The 23,072-nt window shown below is 36.1% G+C and overlaps 1 protein-coding gene across 1 annotated transcript in view; it reads left to right on the forward strand.

Annotated features, from left to right (window-relative positions):
• The window catches only part of LOC308429188 (uncharacterized protein), a gene marked incomplete at both ends in the record, with an annotated part of 42,487 nt that overhangs the window by 13,710 nt on the left and 5,705 nt on the right, over window positions 1-23,072 (forward strand). The gene's annotated exons all lie outside the window — the stretch shown is intronic.

The raw sequence follows: 23,072 nt of genomic DNA on the forward strand, positions 1-23,072 counted from the left end.
GCCTTAAGAACTACTTCTAAACAAGTTCATGACCCCGTTGTCCTATTAGACATCTTCCTCTCCTACCTTTAGTCAGTGGGCTATAAGGGAGGTTGAAGCATTTAGGAACCCTTATTAAAGTAAGTTTTGAAAAATATAAGCCTATAATTTTCAACTTATCAGTAGCAGAATTTTCAGAGTAAGAACATATAGAATAATTTTCATCAAAGGAAAAAATGGCATCAGGGCAGAGTGGCTCATACTTCGGGAGTAATCTCATTTCTCAGGTGTCAAAGAGATATAGAAATGTAAGGTCAAGGTTGAAGTTAGATAAATATTCAGTTGACAAGGCTGAACAACTTAGTGAATCCCTTCCCCATCTGAAAATAAAATAAAATTAAAAATCACTGAAGAAAATGGGGAGCTAAGAAAACAGTTTAGTCAGCACATTGTCTTGCTTGCAAATATCAAGGTAAAAATTCAGCCCTAGATCATGTGTCAAAATTATGTGTAGCAACGTAAACCTGTAATTCAACTACTGAAGAATAACAATATCAACAACAAAAATCACAAGATCTCAAGGGCTCTCTGGCCAGCCAGCCAGCCTAGCCCAAATTTTAAGCCCCTGTCTCAAATACCAAGATGAACAGTTCCAAAGGAAACTATATCTGAATTGACTATTTGTCTCCATATACCCACAAATGCATGCATGCACAAATATGTGAGTTTGCACTCACACACACATACATACCCACACACTACAGTAACCAATCTAATAAGAAGTATTATTAGGGCAGAAGAGATGATCATCAGACCATCCTCCACTAGTAACAGCAGAGATCCAGGGACACAGGCCTGGTGAGGTGTTTCGAGTAGCCAGGGACCAGAGAGAGCTCTGCCTAGCACACAGAAAGATTGCCCCCCCCCACGCTTGATTCAGGGAACCAGGAATCCAGCATTGGGCTATCTATTCTCAGCCAGCAGCCATTGGATGCAGAACAGACACTCAGGACATCTGCCACCAAGAACACACGGAGATCCAGGGACAAAGTCCAGATAAAAGGGAAAGGCGAGAACCAATCACTGACAACATGATGGCAAGAGAAAAGCAAAAAAATCTACCCCAGGGAAACCAAGACAACCTGGCAACACCAGAACCCAGCTCTCCCATCACAGCAAACAGCAGAATGCCAAACACTCCTTAAACAAGAACGGGAGGAAAAGCATAAAGAATTAGAAGCTTTTAAAGAGGAAACAAAAAAACAAAAAAACACTCAAAGAACTCAAAGAACTAGAAGACAACAGAACCAAAGAGATGAAGGAATGGAAGAAGGAATTTAAAAAGGAAATGGACACAATGAAGAAAACACTAAAAGAGACAACCCTAGAGGTAGAAAACCTAAAAAAGAAATCAGGAGTCACAGATGCAAGCATTTCCAATAGACTACAAGAGATGGAAGAAAGAATCTCAGGACTAGAATACAAGGTTGAAAACAGACAAAACAGTCAGAGAAGATGAAAACACCAAAAAGTTCTAATCCAAAATATCCAGGAATAGAAGAGGGCGAGGAATATCAACTAAGAGGCACAGTAAATATCTTCAACAAAATCGTAGAAGAAAACTTCCCTACCCTTAAGAATGAAATGACCATAAGCATAAAACAAGCCTACAGAACTCCAAATAGTTTGGACCAGAAAAGAAATTTCTCCCAACACATAATAGATAAAACACCAAGTGCCCACAGCAAAGAAAGAGTACTAAAAGCAGTAAGGGAAAAAGGTCATGTAACATATAAAGGCAGACCAATCAGAATCACACCCGATTTCTCAACGGAGACTATGAAAGCTAGATGATCCTGGACAGATATCATGCATACCCTAAGAGAGCACAAGTGTCAGCCCGAGCTGCTATAACCAGCAAAACTCTCAATCAGATGGGGAGACTAAGATATTCCAAGACATAACTAAATTTACACAATATCTGACCACAAACCCAGAACTACAACAAATTATAGGAGGAAAACCCAATACAACAAGGGGAACTACATCCTAGTAAAAACAAGAAAACTCCTAAGCAAGAAAAGTACAAGAAGAAAGACACACAGGCAAAATTCAACCTCCAAAAGCAAAAATAGCAGAAAACAGCAACCACTATTTCTTCATATCTGTTAACATAAATGGACTCAATTCCCCAATAAAAATATATAGGCTGTCAGACTGGATACATAAACAAAATCCGGCATTTTGCTGCATACAGGAAACTCATCTCGAAGACAAAGACAGAGAGTATCTTAGAGTAAAAGGTTGGGAAAAAAACATCCAAGTAAATGGCCATTCTAATGTAATAATAAAGTAGATTTTCAAACAAAAGTTATCAAAAAAAGATAAGGAAGGACACTTTTTACTCATTATAGGGGAAGAACCCAGATGAATGGATACAAAATTTTGATACATATTTACAATGAAGTACTACTCAGCTATCAGAAGCAAGGACTTTGTGAAATTCTTTTTTTTTTTTAAACAACTTTATTTTGCAAAACAAAGATAAATGTAAACATTTTAAACATTTTTTGCTTAAAATTATACATTTTTGTCAGTACTGTTTTTTCAGACATTAAAATAAATTTTACATAAAACCATGTGAATATGTGTTTTAGTCAGTACTTGATTTTTTTCAAGGGCTTGACAGTATGCATTGAAAACGTACTAGTTGCAATAAGCGTAAAGTACATGCAAAACAAAACGCAACATGGAAATAGACAAAGTCTTCTTGTTTGGTGAATATATGTATATTTTTTGTTTTCTTTATTTCTTGGACTTCATACAGTCTGTGAGTTGTTTCTGGGGGAGTACAAGCCTCTGGGGTTAGCATTCCACTATCAGTGACTGCATATTATGTCTGTTCTTTTGTGACTGGGTTATCTCACTCAGGATGATCTTCTCAAGATGCAGCCATTTTCTTAAGAATTTGGTTAAGTCATTGTTTCTGGTGGCTGAGTAGTATTCCATTGTGTATATGTACCACAATTTTTGTATCCATTCATCTTCTGAAGGACATCTGGGTTCCTTCCAGCTTCTGGGTATTATAAATAGAGCCGCTATGAACATTGTGGTGCATATATCTTTGTTATGTATTAAAGTGTCTCTGGGGTATATGCCCAGAAGTGGAATAGCTGGGTCTTCAGGTAGTAATATATCCAATTTTCTGAGGTATCACCAGACAGATTTCAGAGTGGTTGTATTAGCTTGCAACCCCACCAACAGTGGAGAAGTGTTCCTATTTCTCCGCAGCCTCGCCAGCATCTGCTGTCATCTGAGTTTTGGATCTTGGCCAATCTGACTGGTGTGAGGTGGAATCTTAGGGCTGTTTTGATTTGCATTTCCCTGATGGCTAAGGATGTCGAGCACTTCCTCAGATGTTTTTCGGCCATTCGGTGTTCCTCAACTGAAAATGATTTGTTTAGCTCTGTACCCCATTTTATAATAGGGTTATTTGATTCTCTGGTGTCTAGCTTTTTGATTTCTTTGTACACCTTGGATATTAGGCCTCTATCTGATGTGGTGTTGATAAAGATCTTTTCCCATTCTGTTGGTTGCCGTTTTGTTTTCTTGACGATGTCCTTAGCCTTACAGAAACTTTGCAGTCTCATTAAGTCCCATTTGTTAATCTTTGACCTAAGAGCTTGAGCCATTGGTGTTTTGTTCATGAAATTTTCTCCTGTGCCTATGTGTTCTAAGGTTTTCCCTACTTTCTCATCTAATAGTTCCAGTGTATCTGGTTTAATGTGGAGATCTTTAATCCACTTACACTTGAGCTTTGTACAAGGAGATAAGAACGGGTCTATTTTCATTCTTTTGCATGTTGAGTGCCAGTTGGACCAGCACCATTTGTTGAATAGGCTGTCCTTTTTCCATTGAATGTTTACTGCTCCTTTGTCAAAAATCAGGTGACCATATACATGAGGGCTCATTTTTGGATCTTCTATTCTATTCCATTGATCCACTTGCCTATTTCTGTACCAGTACCATGCAGTTTTAAGCACAATTGCCTTGTAATATAGCTTGAGGTCAGGGATAGTGATTCCCGCAGATGTTTTTTTGTTGTTGAGGATGGATTTTGCTATTCTAGGTCTTTTGTTATTCCGTATGAAATTGCACATTGATCTTTCCAATTCCATGAAGAACTGGGTTGGAATTTTGATGGGGATTGCATTGAATCTGTAGATTGCTATTGGTAGGATGGCCATTTTTAAGATGTTGATCTTTCCAATCCATGAGCATGGGAGTTCTTTCCATTTTCTGAGATCCTCCTCAATTTCTTTCTTTAGAGGTTTGAAGTTCTTGTCATACAGGTCCTTCACTTCCTTAGTTAGAGTCACACCAAGGTATTTCATAGTTTTTGTAACTATTGTGAAGGGTACCTTTTCCCTAATTTCTTTCTCCACATGTTTGTCCTTTGAGTATAGGAAGGCTACTGATTTGTTTGAGTTAATTTTGTATCCGGCCACTTTGCTGAACTTGTTTATCAGCTGTAGGAGTTCTCTGGTGGAATTTTTGGGGTCACTCAAGTACACTATCATGTCATCGGCAAAGAGTGATGATTTTATCTCTTTCTTTCCGATTTGTATCCCCTTGATCTCCTTTTGCTGTCTAATTGCTCCAGCCAAGACTTCCAGTACTATGTTGAATAGGTAGGGAGAGAGTGGGCAGCCTTGTCGAGTCCCTGATTTTAGTTGGATTGCTTCAAGTTTCTCGCCATTAAGTTTGATGTTGGCTGTTGGTTTGCTGTATATTGCTTTTATTATGTTTAAATATGGGCCTTGGATTCCTGTTCTTTCCAGGACTTTTAACATGAAGGGGTGTTGGATTTTGTCGAATGCTTTCTCAGCGTCTAGTGAGATGACCATGTGATTTTGGTCTTTAAGTTTGTTTATATGGTGGGTTACATTGATGGATTTCCTTATGTTAAACCATCCCTGCATCCCAGGGATGAAGCTTACTTGGTCATGATGAATGATGGTTTGGATGTGTTCTTGGATTCGGTTTGCAAGGATTTTGTTGAGTATTTTTGCATCAATGTTCATAAGTGAGATTGGTCTGAAGTTCTCTTTCCTTGTAGGGTCTTTGTGTGGCTTAGGTACGAGCGTTATTGTAGCCTCAAAAAATGAGTTGGGTAATATTCCATCTGATTCTATCCTTTGGAATAGTTTGGCGAATATTGGTGTTATATCCCCAATAAATGTCTGATAAAATTCTGCACTGAACCCGTCTGGACCTGGGCTTTTTTTGGTTGGGAGGCTTTTGATGACTTCTTCTATTTCTTTAGGTGTTATAGGGTTATTTAGATGGTTTACTTGGTCCTGGTTAAACTTTGGGACCTTGTATTTGTCTAGGAATTCGTCCATTTCCTCCAGATTTTCCAATTTTGTGGAGTATAAGTTTTTGTAGTAGGATCTGATGATTTCTTGAATTTCCTTAGTTTCAGTGATTATGTCACCACTTTCCTTTCTGATTTTGTTAATTTGGATACTCTCTCTTTGCCCTTTAGTTAGTCTGGCTAGGGGTTTATCAATCTTGTTGATTTTCTCAAAGAACCAACTCTTTGTTTTGTTGATTTTTTCAATGGTTTTTTTTGTTTCTATTTGGTCTATTTCTGCCCTAATTTTGATTATTTCTTGCAGTCTACTCTTTTTGGGTATATCTGCTTACTTTTGTTTTAGGGCTTTTAGCTGTGCTGTCAGGTTGCTGATGTGAGCTCTCTCTAGTTTCTTCTTGGAAGCACTTAGGGCAATGAGTTTTCCTCTCAATACTGCTTTCATTGCATCCCATAGGTTTGGGTATGTTGTGTTATCATTTTCGTTGAATTCTAGAAAGTCCTTAATTTCTTTCTTTATTTCTTCTTTGACCTTGCTATCCTTTAACAGAGCGTTTTTTAGTTTCCATTGTATGTGGGCATTTTGTTGTCTTTGTTGTTGTTAAAGACCAGCCGTAGACCATGGTGATCTGAGAGGATGCATGGGAGTATTTCAATCTTCTTATATCGATGAAGGCTCGTTCTGTGTCCAATTATGTGGTCAATTTTCGAGAAGGTGCCATGGGGTGGTGAGAAGAAGGTGTATTATTTTACTTTAGGATAGTATGTTCTGTATATATCTATTAATTCTAGTTGGTTCAAAGTCTCTGCTAGTTTTGCAGTGTCCTTGTTCAGTTTCTGTTTCCCTGATCTGCCCATTGGTGAGAGTGGGGTGTTAAAGTCTCCCACTATTATTGTGTGGGAAGAAATGTATTTTTTGAGCGTTAGTAGAGTTTCTTTTATGAATGCGGGTGATTTTTTATTTGGAGCATATATGTTAAGGATTTAGAGTTCCTCCTGACAGATTTCTACGGTAATGAGTAAAAAGTGTCCTTCTTTATCTTTTTTGATAACTTTTGGTTGGAAATTTACTTTATTCGATATTAGAATAGCCACTCCAGCTTGCTTCTTGGAGCTGTTTTCTTGGAAGTTTTTTTCCCACCCTTTTACTCTGAGATAGTGTCTGTCTCTGTCTCTGAGATGAGTTTCTTGTATGCAGCAAAAGGCTGGATTTTGTTTATGTATTCAGTCTGATAAATCTATGTCTCTTTATTGGGGAGTTGAGACCATTTATGTTAATAGATATCAAGGAATAATTGTTTCTGTTTCCTGCCATTTTTGCTTTTTTGGGTTGAGTTGTGTCTGTGTTTTTTTCTTCTTTTAGTTTTCTTGTTTAGGAGTTTTCTCGTTTTTACTAGGCTGTATTTTCCCTCCTTGTATTGGGTTTTCCACCTATAATTCGTTGTAGTGCTGGGTTTGTGGTCAGATATTGTGTGAATTTTGATTTGTCTTGAAATATCTTTGTCTCTCCATCGATGGTGATTGATAGTTTTGCTGGGTATAGCAGCTTGGGCTGGCACTTGTGCTCTCTTAAGGAGTGCATGATGTCTGTCCAGGCTCTTCTAGCTTTCATAGTCTCTGCTGAGAAATCGGGTGTGAGTCTGATTGGTCTGCCTTTATATGTTACCTGACCTTTTTCCCTTACTGCTTTTAGTATTCTTTCTTTACTTTGGGCACTTGATGTTTTTACTATTATGTGTCGGGAGGTATTTCTTTTCTGGTCCAACCTATTTGGAGTTCTGAAGGCTTCTTTTATGCTCGTGGTCATCTCATTTTTGAGGGTAGGGAAGTTTTCTTCTATGATTTTGTTGAAGATATTTACTGTGCCTCTTAGTTGATACTCTTCTCCCTCTTCTATTCCTATTATCCTTAGGTTCGGTCTTCTCTTTGTGTCTTGTATTTCCTGGACATTTTGGGTTAGGAGCTTTTTGTTTTTTGCATCTTCTCTGGCTGTTTTGTCTATGATTGCAATGTTGTCTTCTGCCCCCGAGATTCTCTCCTCGATCTCTTGTAATCTGTTGGAAATGCTTGCTTCTGTGACTCCTGATTTCTTTTTTTTGGTGTTCTGACTCTAGGGTTATCTCTTTTAGCTCTTTCTTTATTGTGTCAATTTCTGTTTTAATTTCCCTCTTCCATTCCTTTATTTCTTTGGTTCTGTTTTCGTCTCGTTCTTTGAGTTCTTTGAGTGTTTTTCTTGTTTCTCCTTTAAAGGCTTCTGAATCTTTTTGCTTTTCCTCCCTTTCTTGTTTAAGTAACTCTATCAGCGTCTTGAGGCATGACTTCAGGTCTGTGTCTTTTTTCTCTGGAGTGTTTGGAATTCCGATGTTTGCTACTATCGGAGAGCTGGGTTCTGGTGTTGCTAGATTGTCTTGGTTTCCTTGGGATATACTCTTTCTCTTTCCTCTTGCCATTTTGTTGTCAGTGATATGTTCTTGCCTTTCCCTTGTATCTGGTCTGTGTCCCTGGTACACTTTCTGTGTGCACTCCGCAGAGATCTCTCTACTCCCCGGCAGCCCAGGTTCCGGGTGGCAGCTGGGCCAGGCTCCGCTCTGCGTACTGAAGTCGCCTCCGGGTGGGAACAGACGTTCCTAAGATCTGTTCCTGGTCACAGATGCTCAGCCTCTCCGAGCCTCCTTTCTGGCTGGTAGGTGGGCCAGGCTCCGCTCTGCGTCCTGAAGTCGTCTCCGGGTAGGAACAGAAGTTCCTAAGATCTGTTCCCGGTCACTGGATCGGGGAGGACAGGGCAGATCAGGGCAGTGGGTGCCCTTTCCGTGTGCACTCCGCAGAGATCCCTCTGCTCCCCAGCAGCCTAGGTCTCCCACTCACCAGTTGCTCAGCCTGTTCGAGCCGCCTTTCCGGCTGGCAGTTGGGCCAGGCTCTGCTCTGTGTCCTGAAGTCGTCTCCGGGTGGGAACAGAAGTTCCTAAGATCTGTTCCCGGTCACTGGATCGGGGAGGACAGGGCAGGGCAGGGCAGGGGGTGCCCTTTCCGTGTGCACTCCGCAGAGATCCCTCTGCTCCCCCGCAGCCTAGGTCTCCCACTCACCAGTTGCTCAGCCTGTACAAGCCGCCTTTCCGGCTGGCAGGTGGGCCAGGCTCTTAATTCTTAAGAAAATGGATGCATCTAGAGAATATCATCCTGAGTGAGATAACCCTGTCATAAAAGAACAGACATGATATGCAGTCACTGATAGTTGGATACTAGCCCCAGAAAGCTCTGAAAACCCCAGAAACAATCCACAGAGTGTGTGAAGTTCAAGGAAAGAAAAAAAGAAAAGGAAAGAAAACACCATTATGCTTTATCCTTATACACCAAGAAAACTTTGACTAATTCCGGGTTACATCCTGTTTTACATGTACTTTATGGTCATTGTAACTAGTAAGATCTTAATGCACACTATCAAACCTTTTTTTATATAAAAAAAAAAGCCAAGCACTGGACAAAAATGTATTCGTATACTTTTATGCAAAAATGCTTTAAATTTGTACATTTATCTTTGTTTTTTAAAATATAGTTGTTCAATTAAAAAAAGAAAGAAGAAATATAATTAGAATAGTATAATTTATGTTCACATACACATCATATATATGTAATGAGTCTCCTACAAAGAGTTCATAGGACATTAGAATTGTCTACTCTATTTATTACACCAATACTGTATGCTAATGTATCTTAACAAGAAAATATGTTTTGTATTACTTAGTAATTAATATGAATGCTTCAAGTTCAAATCATCCCATGAATAGTTCTTCAGATGATTTTTCAAGATATAAAAATTGTTTTTTATCATAATACTTGTTGCAGTTCTAAGTGAAAGAAAGAAATTGAAGACCTGTTTTGCTTTAAGGATTAGGATGTTCATAGGGTGAAGAACTACAAGTTGTCCATTTGGTTCAAAACAGAGGTCATTGTGACATTTTGAGACTCTACTCAGTCATATAATATGGCTCCAAAACAAATTATGAAATGCTATGTTATTCTGATTTCCTTTTCTAAACAATCAATGTCCTCAAGTGAATGGATTTAAATGGGAAAACTAAAGGGCAGATAGTCTGAAACATGACTCTGTAGAGTTCTTGCTTTTACAGCATAACTAGTTGATTTCAGATCTTCAGTGTTTATATAAAAGCTTAAGCACTGCAGTATGTGCTTTTAATTCCAGAGTTGGTGAAGTGGAAACAACAAGAAGAAGGCCTGACCTGCCAGAGACAGCCGGGTTCAGAGAAAGAGCCTTTGTCAAAAAATCAGATGGAAGATGATTGAGAAAATGACCTGTTGGTGACTTCTGGCCTGGAGACTTATGTACACCTGTGTGCAATCCTCCATTTACTCACATTAACACAAACACATGCATACACAATGGTCTCTCTCTCTCTCTCTCTCTCTCTCTCTCTCTCTCTCTCTTTCTCTCTCTCTCTCTCTCTCTCTTTCTCTTTTTCTGTCTTTCTATTGCAAACACGCACACACGTGTACACACATGGTGGTTTAATTTGGATCACAGATCTATGGTCATTTGGACCTATATCTTTGAACCTTTTATAGCATATGTTGTGAGGCATGTCATCTCATGGAATAGAGGAATGGAGTAAGAGTGTTTACAGTATCATTTTAGAGGCATATACCCACTACTTCAACCTCCTCTCAATTTACTGCACCTCTTAAAGATTCAATTATCTCCCAATAACTCCAGAGTCTTCCAGTGAACTATTTATCATGTGGCCTTTGTGGGAGACTTACCCAAATAACAATGACATCTAAAGAAAAGTGTAAGCAGAAAATAGTGGTGTTTTATTAATTTAGAAATGGTAAAAAAAAATGAACAACAATCCTGCATCAGGTCTTATATTTATGGATTTATTTGTTAATGATGAGCTATGAAATTGGGCAGATTATTAATAAGATATTCCATTTTAGATGTGAGGAATGTGCTGACAAAACCATATTTATCATTGGAGTTTGGATGTTTCAAAAGTGCAAAGGCATACTAAACATACTTATTTCACTTGGCAAAGCATTTTCTACCCTGCATCCCCACAAAGATTTCATGTTTATGACATTCATTCAAAGACCTAGGTGCAAAAGAGAATGCTGCTAACAGCCCTACTAAAATAAAAGTTTCAATACTGAAGGATGTGCAAATCTTTTACCAAAAGAATAAAATGTGAAACAAACACATTCTTCACAAGGCTCTGCAGCTGGCCTGCACTTCTAGCTCAGGGGGACTGTGTTCTTAAAGATTAGACATTATCTGAATTACAGTGAGAATCAACACTTTTTCTTATAACTCTGTAATTTGATTTGCAAAATAGTACCTGGACTTATGTCCTTGAAACAATTGCTGTAAAGATTGTCTTAGCTCAGTTTGTCAGAATGAAATCACCAAAGACAAATGAATTAAATAATGCATTTCTTTGGCTAAGAGTTCTTTCTGAATATTGAGAGTTCAAGATCAATTGTCAGCATGATTTCTGGTGAGTTCTAACTGCATCTGTTCTTAATTGCCTCTGTGACAGCTCTATTTCAAAGAGTCTCATAGATTCTACCTATAGACCTAACAAAAAGTTCTATAATCACAGAGCTAGAATCTGTGATCACAGAACTTGCTAACTTACAGTTTCTAAAACATTATAAAAAAAAGTCTTAGGGTCATTGCAGTGTGAGGTTCATATTGCATAAAGTATAAGGAAGTTTGCCTGGGGAAATGACTTGTCTTACAGTGGATATTGGAGGTACTGATGCTTTTTCTTTACTGTTTTGATGAATTAAGCAAGCAGAAGGAGTACGGTGTCATGCAAAGATATAAATTACTTGAAAGTTCAGAATCTGACATGTTGAATAAGAATGAAATGACTCATTCATCCTTAAGTTCTTACCCATCAAAACTAGCTGTTAAATATTCTGGGTATCACTCAAATGTATTGCAATGCACTTTGAAGTTAGAAAACAACTTGAGTTAATTTGTGATATCATGAAAAAGAGAAATTGCTAAAGAATCTATACAAGCAGTATTATTGTTATAGTCTCAAATGATCTGATACTGAACATTCATTTTCCTTATATTCAGAAAAAAACTTATTCATGTTTAATTAAAATTAATTTGTTTGGTCCTGTGAAACTTTCGGGAGACTGTAGGTGAATGGAATATTTTCACTCTTTATGAAGACTTATCAGTTTACTACAGAAAACAACAGCAAGCAAAAATGATCTCTATAGTATGCTAAGAGAATGCATGACTAATTGTGATCACAGATGATAGATTAGAATTGCTGTTACTAAGATGTCTGTAAGAGCATTTATCATAGATAGACATGGGATGCTTGCCTGGATAGAGGATATTTTAAAGCTCCTTAAGTTTCTTCAAGTATATAAAGTTTCCTTTTTTCTTGTGGAAGAAGGATTGGGTGGTTATGTAAAATACCTAGAAAAAGAATAACTTAATGGAAATATTTACAAAAGTATTCTGTTCTTTGTGTGAGAAAATACATTTTAATGGGGCTAGAGAGATGACTCATTGGTTAAAACACTAGTTACTCTTATAGAAGACCAGGATTTTGTTTCCATTACTCATGTAGGGCTTCACAACTATTTTATATCCTTCCTTTTCCAGGAGCTCCAATATGTTCTTCTGTCTTCTGTGGGCCCCAGACACACATGTGATATGCATACAGATAAACAAAATACTCAGGAAAATAAAATAAATTAATCAAAAAAGAGCTCAAATGTGAACCAGTAGAAAAGTCAGAGGTATACCTCTATAGGACCTTGCTAAAGCAACACAAACTTTATTGCATGACAGTTGGAGACTTGATTATCGGATTTTTTTTCCCACCAAACTGTAAAATCCTGGAATTCAGAGTACACAGGATTTATTTGGCTAACAGAGGACCTTTTTTTTCTAAAACAAGCTGGTTCTCAGCTAAAATATGTCATTCAAATAAATGAATCACTAGAGAAAAATGTGTGCCTTCTGTCAGCATGGACCAGCCAAGTATGGTCAACACATGTTATGAATATATTGTCTGAGAAGCAAATCCAATAATGAATTTTTTAGGTTAACTGTTTTAAAGACAAGGGTATAAAATGTGACACCAAGTCACTTTCATAAAAGGTACTGGTTGTATGTTCAGTATATTGGAGTTTACACTTCTTCATACAGTGTTTTCCCAGATCAAATACACTTAATAGCAGTTGCTTAAAATGTTTAATGTAAAGCTTAGTAAAGAGAACAAAACCTTGCCAATAGATGCTTGAGAATAGTTATTTGGGACACACTGTGATAAGATATATTATCTATATTTAGGCTCCGATATAAATATATGGTGTTACTCATATTAAGGATGAGAAAAATCTTGCACCTCCATCAAACTGAGCAATCACCATTTGGAGTATCCTTGTGATCAGATCAGTTTTAGGGTAAGCTTAGTGCAACCCGTAAAGCCACTCAATACAAATTAGTCAGCATTAGTTTGTGGTGAAATCATTTTTCTCAGGTACTCTCTGGAGAAATACTCTATTTCTGTCTTGTACATACTGATTTTTTTTCTTCAAGATTTGCTGTCTTTGCTTGTTCCGAACTTTCAGGAACATGTCTATGATGGAATAGTAACATACTGACTCAGGCCCTGTAACTCTTTCAAAACACTCTATACCTGTGACAGTTCTAAATCTTTCTAAACACACTGAACCCATGACAGTGTTAACGCTTTGTAAACACTCAATACCTATGACAGTTCTTTAAAACTAATGTTTTCCCTTTACTAAGTTGTTTGGTACTTTAATATTACTTTGTATTTCTGACATCCTGCTTGGGAGCTAGTGCCTTTTATTTTAAAATATGCCTCATGTGTTTTCCTTATGTTATATGTCTTGAGTCTTTGTAGGTGAAAGGGGTATACTAACCCCTTTGGGTGGGAAGAATCATGTGGGGTCAGGAATAGATGATACCTGCTGGACCGATTCATTAGGTAGATGGCATATCTGGTTTCATTACACTCACCTACTCTATTTCTAGGGTCTTTAGACCAGCACAGTTCTGTAGCAGTAGGAGTACTGTGGAATCACCAAGACACTATAGCTAGCTTCTCATGCCTTTAACTACACTGACTGATTTAACTACTGTAATTTAACACAGCATCAGAGAAAAGCATAAGGTCAAGCAGAGAATCATGATGCTTCCAAGGCACTGTTGCCTCTGACAACCTGGTTTTCACAATAACATTTTCATAAGAAAACCATCACAAAAATTGGTTTTGTCATAATTTCGTGTATGGCATAGTCGTATTTATACTAACAGGCATCTGTATTTGTCCAATGTCCTTAGCAAAGCTCATTTGTGGATATACTTCATGCAGTTATTGATAGAAGCACTTGAAATTATAAAATGACATGAAACTGAATTTTTTCTGCATCATGTGAAATTACCTCAATGTCATGACAGAATCCGGACGTATTTCATCTGTAGAGTTCCACAGGGCTACTAAGATAAGCACTGAATTTTGTTTCTCTAAAATTATTGAATGGATAAACCCTTTTAAACTAAAAATCTGTTGCATTCATGATTATCTTTTTTGGGAAATTCTTGCAAAATATTACAGCACATCAAAATATGAAGCTCTGAATGTGACCGGGTTTTAAAAAGCAGTCTTACTTTCTAGTCTTCATATCACATTTAAATACTCCTTAAAAGTCATACCAAAGCTACTCTGAAATTTCAGCCCTCAAATTAGACTTCAGAAATATGATAATTTGAAGACTGAATAAGCTTCTCATTTAATTTCATGATGAATAGTTCTGCTTACATATAAAATCCATTTGGTTAAATATCTATGAGTAAAGATATATTAAATGTACTTATCACATATCATATTAAACTTATTTTTTCATATTAAATTCATATATGTAAAAAAGAAACCTTATTCTAGGTAGAATTGTAGCAGTTACTTAGCATAATTCCTAGGTAGTGGCAAATAACTTTTAGCAAACCATATAAATTAGGACTCTTGGCATGAGTCATAAGCAGTGTGTTTAGTATGTTCTTCACTAAAGGTTGGGCAGAAGACTGAGCCCAGAAGGAACTTGAGATTATCTCCACATCTATTAGTAGATATTAGGGATTTTGACAGGTTATTGCAAGCAATGCTGCAGAAAATGTATATATATATATATATATATATATATATATATATATATATATATATATATATATACATTATAATCTTAAATTCAATTTTCAAGTAAAATTTCTGGAGCATTTTGTTCTGTTTAGTTATTTGAGGATTTCTCCATGTTCTTCTCCAGATAAATCACCCTAATTTTCATACTCTCTAAGTGAAACACTATTCTTATTTTCTCCAAGCCCTTACCCAAATGAAGTTCTCCTTTTATATGAAGTTTATAAGCATTTAATTATGGCTTAGCATGGTAGCCTTCTATGAGCAACAAGTGTTACTAAACTAGTGGATGCTATTTTTTTTAGTTTTCAGTTCATTTATCTTTATTTCAATGTGGCAATATTTTTTTTTCTTTAAATTACATCTTTCACGGGTATGAGGCATTTGAGTTAGCTCTGTTGCTTAAAGAAGGCAGATTTGCAGACTACACTCTAAACCTGTTGAGTCTGATGAAATTCCCCAGGTGGAGCCATGGGAATCTGTAGCCAGCATCTTACTTGATGCTTGTATGCAGTAAAGAACAAGGCAATTCACTAGACCTCAAAACCTTTAAGTTGAAATTTATCCTATTTTCTTTAGGTATATTTCCACATCCATCTGTGGAATATTGTAATCTTTTTTTTTTTTTTATCACTGACCTTAAGAGTCTTGCTTATAACCCTGAAAGCAATCTTGGATTACTTCTCTATAGTGGTGCTCGTAAAGTTTGATGAAATCTCCATGTGATATCAGTTTTGCCCTAAACTAAAGCTACTAGAACTACTACTACTACTACTACTACTACTACTACTTATTATTATTATTATTATTGTTGTTGTTGTTGTTGTTGTTGTTGTTGTTATATCATCCTGCTTGAATCATTTAGATAGCATTAATAAATATCTTGTTTTCTTAAATATAAATTATCCACAAACCACAGAGGGGTTCTTAAGATGTCAAGATATGTCCTTGTACTAGGGATTGCTTTTTGTTGTGCACCATTTAGAAACAAAAGCTGCTTCAATCAGCCTTTACCTAGGAAGTGTGTAAGCTGAGCATTCAGTGTAAGCAGGGGTTATGTTTGAGGGCACACTTCTCCCTTCCATGACTTACTAAATAATGTATCTCCCAGGGCTGCCTATGACAGATTTGGTGTCTTGTAACTGCTATCTACCGACGTATGTCCATCATACCTGATGTCCTTTAGTTAGGTGACATCAGTGGATTAAAGAACTGTTAAATTTGTGTTTTTCTTTCATGAATATGTGACTGTGTACCTGAGCCATTGGACTGAAACTTGACAGAGAAGGACATGGAGGTAAGATAAGCTTATTGTAAATATTACTCCATAAATTCCTTTAATGATTCGTCATAGCAAGGGGACTTAGCCTTAATAAATGTGAATGAGGAGATAAAAGAAAGTAAAATAAACAAATGTACTGTTCCTGTCTTTTCCTTCATGTGTATGAATTATGTATGTGTCTTATTAGAGTCAAATGAATAATGTGCTGGTAGATACACTTTCAGCAGAAAAAGACTTCTTAGAACATCTATCTTGCTGAACTCAGAAGAGTCAGAAAAACAGGTAGAATTTACAATATTAGTTTTAAATATTTAATTCATTTTTAAAAAAAATATTGGAAATGTCCTTGAAACTTTTAACTCATTTCTCTCACACCATTGTCAGATAAATGCTTAGCAACTATCTTCCAAAATTTAAATAATTAATCTATTTTTTAAAAAAATACTGGAAATGTCCTTGAAACTCTTAACTCATTTCTCTCACACTCTTGTCAAGTAACTGCTCAGCTACTGTCTGCCAAAATTCATAACATTTTCTTTCTTAAAAGATAAGCTCATTTGCTTTTTGAACATTGTTCTTAAGGGTTGTCTTTGGCATTCTTTTCTTTGTAAAACACAATGCTGTTATCTGTGAATATCTCTTGGTCACAATTAAGATATTGAATGCTTGATCATAATAAATCAAACAAACCAACAAAAGGTAACTTAAGCTAATATGACAAGATGACTATTTGGTGATCTAGCATTGCTGGAAGTTGCGGGGTCTATGTATTTCCACCAGCCCTACTAGCTTCCTGCAATTGTAAGACTGCAGCTTTTGTTGGCAGAGAGTGTAGCCTAATGACACCTTAATTTTTCAGGTTCTTGGAAACCTCTCATTTTGTAGTTTGAGATAGCATCTGCCTAATGCTGATGCTCCTCATAATCTTCTTAGAAGCTGTTAGTGCTTAGGACGATTAGTTAGCATTTCAAAAGAGGTCAGAATATATTGCAAAAATATTTTCTTCTGGCAGATACATAGCTAGCTACCAACATAGAAAAGCTTTACCCAAGGACAGCCTTTCCACTCTGATGCCAGTGATGCTCAGATTGACCGATCTTTTATGTGGATAAAAATGTTCCTAAGTAGTAATAAACATTTTAAGATTTTTATTTTAAGAAAAATGCTAAATTGAATATTTGAAAAATAAACCATAGTAATATTTAAAGGGATTATCGAGAAATGCTCTGATCTATGTGTGTTGAGAAAGGAGGGAAACCAGTGGGAACAATGAGAACTAAAAGAGGCATTTCTTTTTTTATTTCAAGGAAAAACAAAAATGAATTGATTTCTAATTGAAATTAGTCTATAAACATCCCATATATGCAACCCAGACACTGCAGCATGCTCTATTTTAAAGCCAACTTTAAAGTGTTGTGGGGAAGGAAACAGAGTTTGACAGCTTCCCTAAGCACGCTCCCTGTCGGCTTCAGAAGAATGCTGCCTGTGAATTTCAGCAAAGGCTAGTTTGCTGGTGCTCACCACAGACATGTCTTTAGTTCCTGAAGCTCTACCCAGCAATCTCTCCTGGTGTATGCTCAGACTGTGCCACCTTCTCAGAGCAACAAAACTTGCATCATTTGCCATCAGATGCAGTTGCATCATAGAAGCAACATGAATGAGTATATTCATTACCATCAGGAGAGGAGGCAGCACATGCTGGTTCCAGAGAGCTGGCTAGTACTGTAATTTAACACACACATAGCTGCAGTAAACTGATCTGGGGTTTAAGTTACCTTCTGTGGCCATTCTCTGCTCAGTGAAAAATGAGAATATTGGAATCTGATGCTATAAATATTAGAGTGACTAGTGGGAAATTTAAAAATACACTGGAAAATTAATTATTTTTATATTTCTTTTCTCCTCACAGAAGAAAAAGTTTTAAAACAATGTGATTGGTGACAGTACTTATAAAATTTGGGGGCAAATACAGGAAAATAAACAACCTTAAATTCAAATGGAAAGCACACTTAGTAATATGTTTAAAAGCTCTTCCCATTTCTAAATATACTCATATGCCTTAAGATAGTGAAATACATTTCTTTGTAAGAATTTTTTTCTCTAATGTTATCTATATATTTATTTCAATATTTCTGTGATGTTTTTAAAATTAATATGTCTAATGGCCTCAAAAATTCTTGTTACATGATTTTACTTTTTATTTATACATGCATGTGTGTGTGTGTGTGTGTGTGTGTGTGTGTGTGTGTGAGCGCATGCGCGCGCGTGCGCGCATATTCTGTGTATGCTAGAAGCATGCAGGTAACTATGGAGACCAGAAAACAATGTTTGATCTCAATAGAGCAGGAATTATGGGAAACTGTGAGTCAGCTACTGTGAATGCTCAGAACTGAACTTGAATCCTCTAAAGACTCTGCAAGCCTTGTGTCTCACTGGATGCTTAGGACATAGTTTATGAATTTAACCCATCAGCTGAACCTCAGGAATTCTTTTTTATGGTTAATGATTTATAAAGATCTATAAGACAAATTTGCATATATAAAGAAACATCTTTCATTAAACTAGCACATTGGTGTTTATATTCTTATTTTGAAATGAAGAGAAACAAATGACTCAGGACTTTAAACTTTTGACTTTGAAACCTTTTTTTTTCACATTTATGCATATGTTAGAACTTGCAGATACCAGAAGAGGTCGTCAGATCTCCTGGAACTGGAGATCCAGGCAGTTGTGAGGTGTTCCCTATGCAGTGTTGAAAACAGAATTAACAGGTAGTTGGGAAGAGTAACATAAACTCTTAACCACCGAGTCATCTCTCCAGCCTCACAATTTTGCTAGTGTCAACATTAATCATGTTGTTTAAAACATCACTTAGTGTAATTTTGTGATAACCATATATTTCTGAGATTTTAAAATGTTTAGATAACTATGCATTCCACTTGCCAACTTGTTGTTAATGAAAAAGAAGAGCAAAAGTGTGTCATGGCAATGCCAGTAATGACTTTGAAGACATCTAAGTAGATCAATTATATAAGACTATCCATGAAGGTTGTTTAGAGTTTGACTTTATTAGCTCAAGTGGATAGGAAAAGTACTTGATAATATTTATTTATTCAAAACCTGGATTTGTTTTCTATACAAAATGACAAACAGAAAGATTATTGTCTTTGTTTCATACAGCTGGTCTTAAGTCTGCTAGAAATATTTTTGATTAAAAATAAACTCACTGTTAAAGTCAAACCAGAAGATAACCCTTAAAATTACATATATTACAAGGTATAGACTATCAGACGGAATCCAGTCTTTTTAAAAGATTTATTTGTTTATTTATTTATTTATTTACGTATTTATTTATAGTACACTGCAGCTGTCATCAGACACAAAAGAAGAAGGCATCAGATCTCATTACAGATAGTTGTGAGACACCATGTGGTTGCTGGGATTTGAACTCAGGACGTCTGGAAGAGCAGTCAATGCTCTTAACCACTGATCCATCTCTCCAGCAGACCTGCTGCTCTTTCTCTTAAGAAGATCAATCACTTGGCAGCAATGTTGCATGCAGTGTTTGGAATCCTAATGTGAATTCCAGCTCACATGTGTTTTTCAGATGTTGAGGGATTATATCTCTGCACATCCGCATGAGTCATCATTATCATTTCTATGCTTCTCAAAGCCTACATTTCAAAGCAGCATTCTTAGCCTCCTATCAGATGCTTATTAGAAATGTCTTTAATTCTGACTCCCCAAATACATACCGAGTTTGAACTAATTACAAGAGAAGATTGTTTCTTACTGCGAGTCTAGCATAAGAAAATAAACCCATCTATTTATAGCTGAGGACTTGTGTAAAATCTGTGTAGCATTAGAGCACTTACCTGTTTAAATAATTACCTGAGCTCCAACATTTCATTCTAGAGACTTTGTTTTAGGTCACAAGTAAACTAGACAGAAACTGACATGATCCTTGTATTCAGAGCTTCAGATATTAGAAAACTAATCCAATGTTCTGTCCAATGGAGACTACACTGTAGGGAAGATTAAATAGTGACCCGTGACAGCACTGAGGGACCAGTGCTTCTCTATGTGGATTACATTTTGAACTAAAATCAGAAGCATATCTAAGAGATGCTGGATGATCAGGAGAAAGAAGATTCACATGGTTTTATGAAATCCTCTACCTTCATCTGGCCTCCAAGAGCAGCAGGCACATCTTTATCATATTTACAGGCAAGCAAGCAGCTATACACATAAAATAAAGAAACAGTTTTTAAGAGATAAAGACACAAAGGGAGGTGGGACAGAAGAAAGCTACTGGGTTCATTCACTTAGAACGATATTATCAACCAACCAACCAGATACCCCAAAGCTCCCAGGGACTAAACCACAAACCACAGAGTACATATGGATTGCTTTTTCTGGCATTAATGTGAGGGACGCCCCTTGGTCTGTGGAAGCTCAATGAACCAATGTAGGGGAATGTCAGGGCACTGTGGCAGGAGTGGGTAGCTGAATGGGGGAGCACCCTCATAGCGGCATGAGATGGACAGAAAGGGATGGAGATTTGTGGAGGGGAAACTCAGAGGGAGAATACATTTGAAATGTAAATAAACAAAATAACCAATAAAAACGGGAAAAAAATAAATAAAGTCACCAAGAAGTTTTTCAGGGAGATAGAAAAAAAAAACTCAAAACCAAAATAATTTATATGATTTATTTGGTATGTTAAATAGCACATATTGATAGAGCAGTAAGAACCTAAGTTGTTAACTCATGGATATTTCTATTTTCATACAACATCAGTTAATCCTCTGGATTGATAAATCAACTTAGTAAAGTATAACTAGGTGAAGATACATGCATTGACAATTGTTCATGTGACTGACTAGACAGGACTCATAACAACCAACACAATGCCAATGTCTGAACAGAAGAAAATCATATGAATCTTTATGTAAGCCTGAATACTGAAGAAAAAGATGCTATAAGTAACTGGCTGCTTTCACAAAAACGTATGTACCTGATTCTCTTCTCTTATTATATATTATTATATTACATATTTTATATTATATAGACATATGTAAATATATGTGTGTAAAGACTTTCACATGTGTGTATGTATAATGCATAAGTTATAATTTGCAATGTGATCTTCAACAATTTCTAAATTTTAATAAAATAAAAAATACATCCATTTCTTACTTAGACCTTGCTACTGTTACAACTAAGTAAAATGAATAATATATATATTTGGTTTAATATGTAATATACATTATATACACATACATAACAGGAAACTGGATTGTGTTTTATAATTAGTGAGTTTTGATCTCTATCAATATTCATCGAAATCACTCTGATAGAAGATAGAATTTAAGGATGCAATTTAGCGTACATTTTAGAGTTATCTGGCATAATAAGTTTAGAACAACTTTGAATTACTTAGACTTTTTATATTTTGAAGGACTTTTCACAGCATTTTACAAGGACATGTCCCTTATAATTTTCTAAGATGGGTATGTTAAGTGTCTTAAACCCTTTTTCTGTGTAATCTTTTCCTCATTGTCTTCTGAATAACAATGTTTAATACTGATGTTCAGCAGAGCAAATGTGAGACATGCTGCCCTCTTTGGTACTTGTAATTCTGTTATTGAGTCTCTGGGATGAAGAATTTTCTTAATTTCACCTTGCACTTAAACACAATCAGCCATAAGAGAGCAGTTTCATGAATTATTATTGACAAGTCAGGCAACAAAGGTCATCATGACCTGTTGTTGAATCTAGAGATCAAAAAAACTTCTATTTGGTGAGAGCATTGTGGTAATCTGCATTCAACCAGGAAATACATGTCACATAGTAAGCTAAGTGTGAAAAGTTCATTAGCGTTAATCACCAGGACAAAGGTATATATAGTGGCTATGGGTTAGACTAGAGGTAGAGCATGAAATCGGCATTTGATTATTGGAGTTGGAATCTGTCTAGACAAAAGGCCTTCAGAACCAATAGCATATGCAGCTTCTAGCAAAGTGAGCTACAGATCGTTTAGTTAAGCATCCTGGCAGAGATTCAAATTCCCCACTGTTGATCATTTGGCATTCCTGTATAACTGAGCACAGGAAACACATTTTTAATGTTTTTTTTTTTTAATTTAAAACTTAGTTTAATTTATTTTATTTCATTTTTAAACACTTTATTTTAAAAAATAAAGATAAATGTACAAATGTTAAGCATTTTTACATAAAGTATATGAATATATTTTTCTCAGTGCTAGTTTTTTTTTTAACATTTGACAGTGTATATTAAAATCTTACTCATTACAATGAGCATAAAGTATATGTAAAACAGGATGTAACCTGGAATTAGTTAAAGTTTTTTTGGTGTGTAAGGATTAAGCATAAGGTTTTTTTCTTTTCTTTCTTTTTTTTTTTTTTCTTGAGCTTCATATAGTCTGTGAGTTGTTTCTGGAGTGTTCAGATCTTTCTGGAGTTAGTATCCAATTATCAGTGACTGCATATTATGTCTGTTCTTTTGTGACTGGGTTATCTCACTCAGGATGATGTTCTCTAGATGCATCCATTTTCTTAAGAATTTTGTAAAGTCATTGTTTCTGATGGCTGAGTAGTACTCCATTGTGTAAATGTACCACAATTTTTGTATCCATTCAGCTACTGAAGGACATCTGGGTTCTTTCCAGCTTCTGGCTATTATAAATAGGTCTGCTATGAACATTGTAATGCATGTGTCTTTGTTGTATGTTGGAGCTTCTGTGGGGTATATGCCCTGAAGTGGAATAACTGAAAATTTATTTATTTATTTAATAAAATATTGTTATTGCTTACAATTTTTTTACATAATAAATGATAAATACATTATTTATTTTTTTCTAAGAAGCACTAAGGCTTCCACATTTTGGACTTCCTTCTCGTAGAGTTTTAATGTTTTTCATGTAATGCCACCAAGAGAATGGAGCCTCCATTACCATTGGATGATGGGGTTGGAGACTTGTTCCCTGACATAAATAGGGAATGTAGAGATGTTTGATCCCCACCCGGTGAAGCAAAGCCTCAGAATGACTTTCTCAGAAGTCTTTGATGTTTTTGATACTCACAAGTTGTCAAATGAAACTAAAAATCATTTTTCCTGTTGCTATATTGGTCTCGTATTTCATAAGGTTTATCTCTGTTTAAGACCACAGGATTGTCTTTGTCTCAGTGCCCTGCATAGCAACTTCC

Source organism: Micromys minutus, assembly GCF_963924665.1.
Source record: "Micromys minutus genome assembly, chromosome: 13".
Classification (NCBI taxonomy): Eukaryota; Metazoa; Chordata; class Mammalia; order Rodentia; family Muridae; genus Micromys; species Micromys minutus.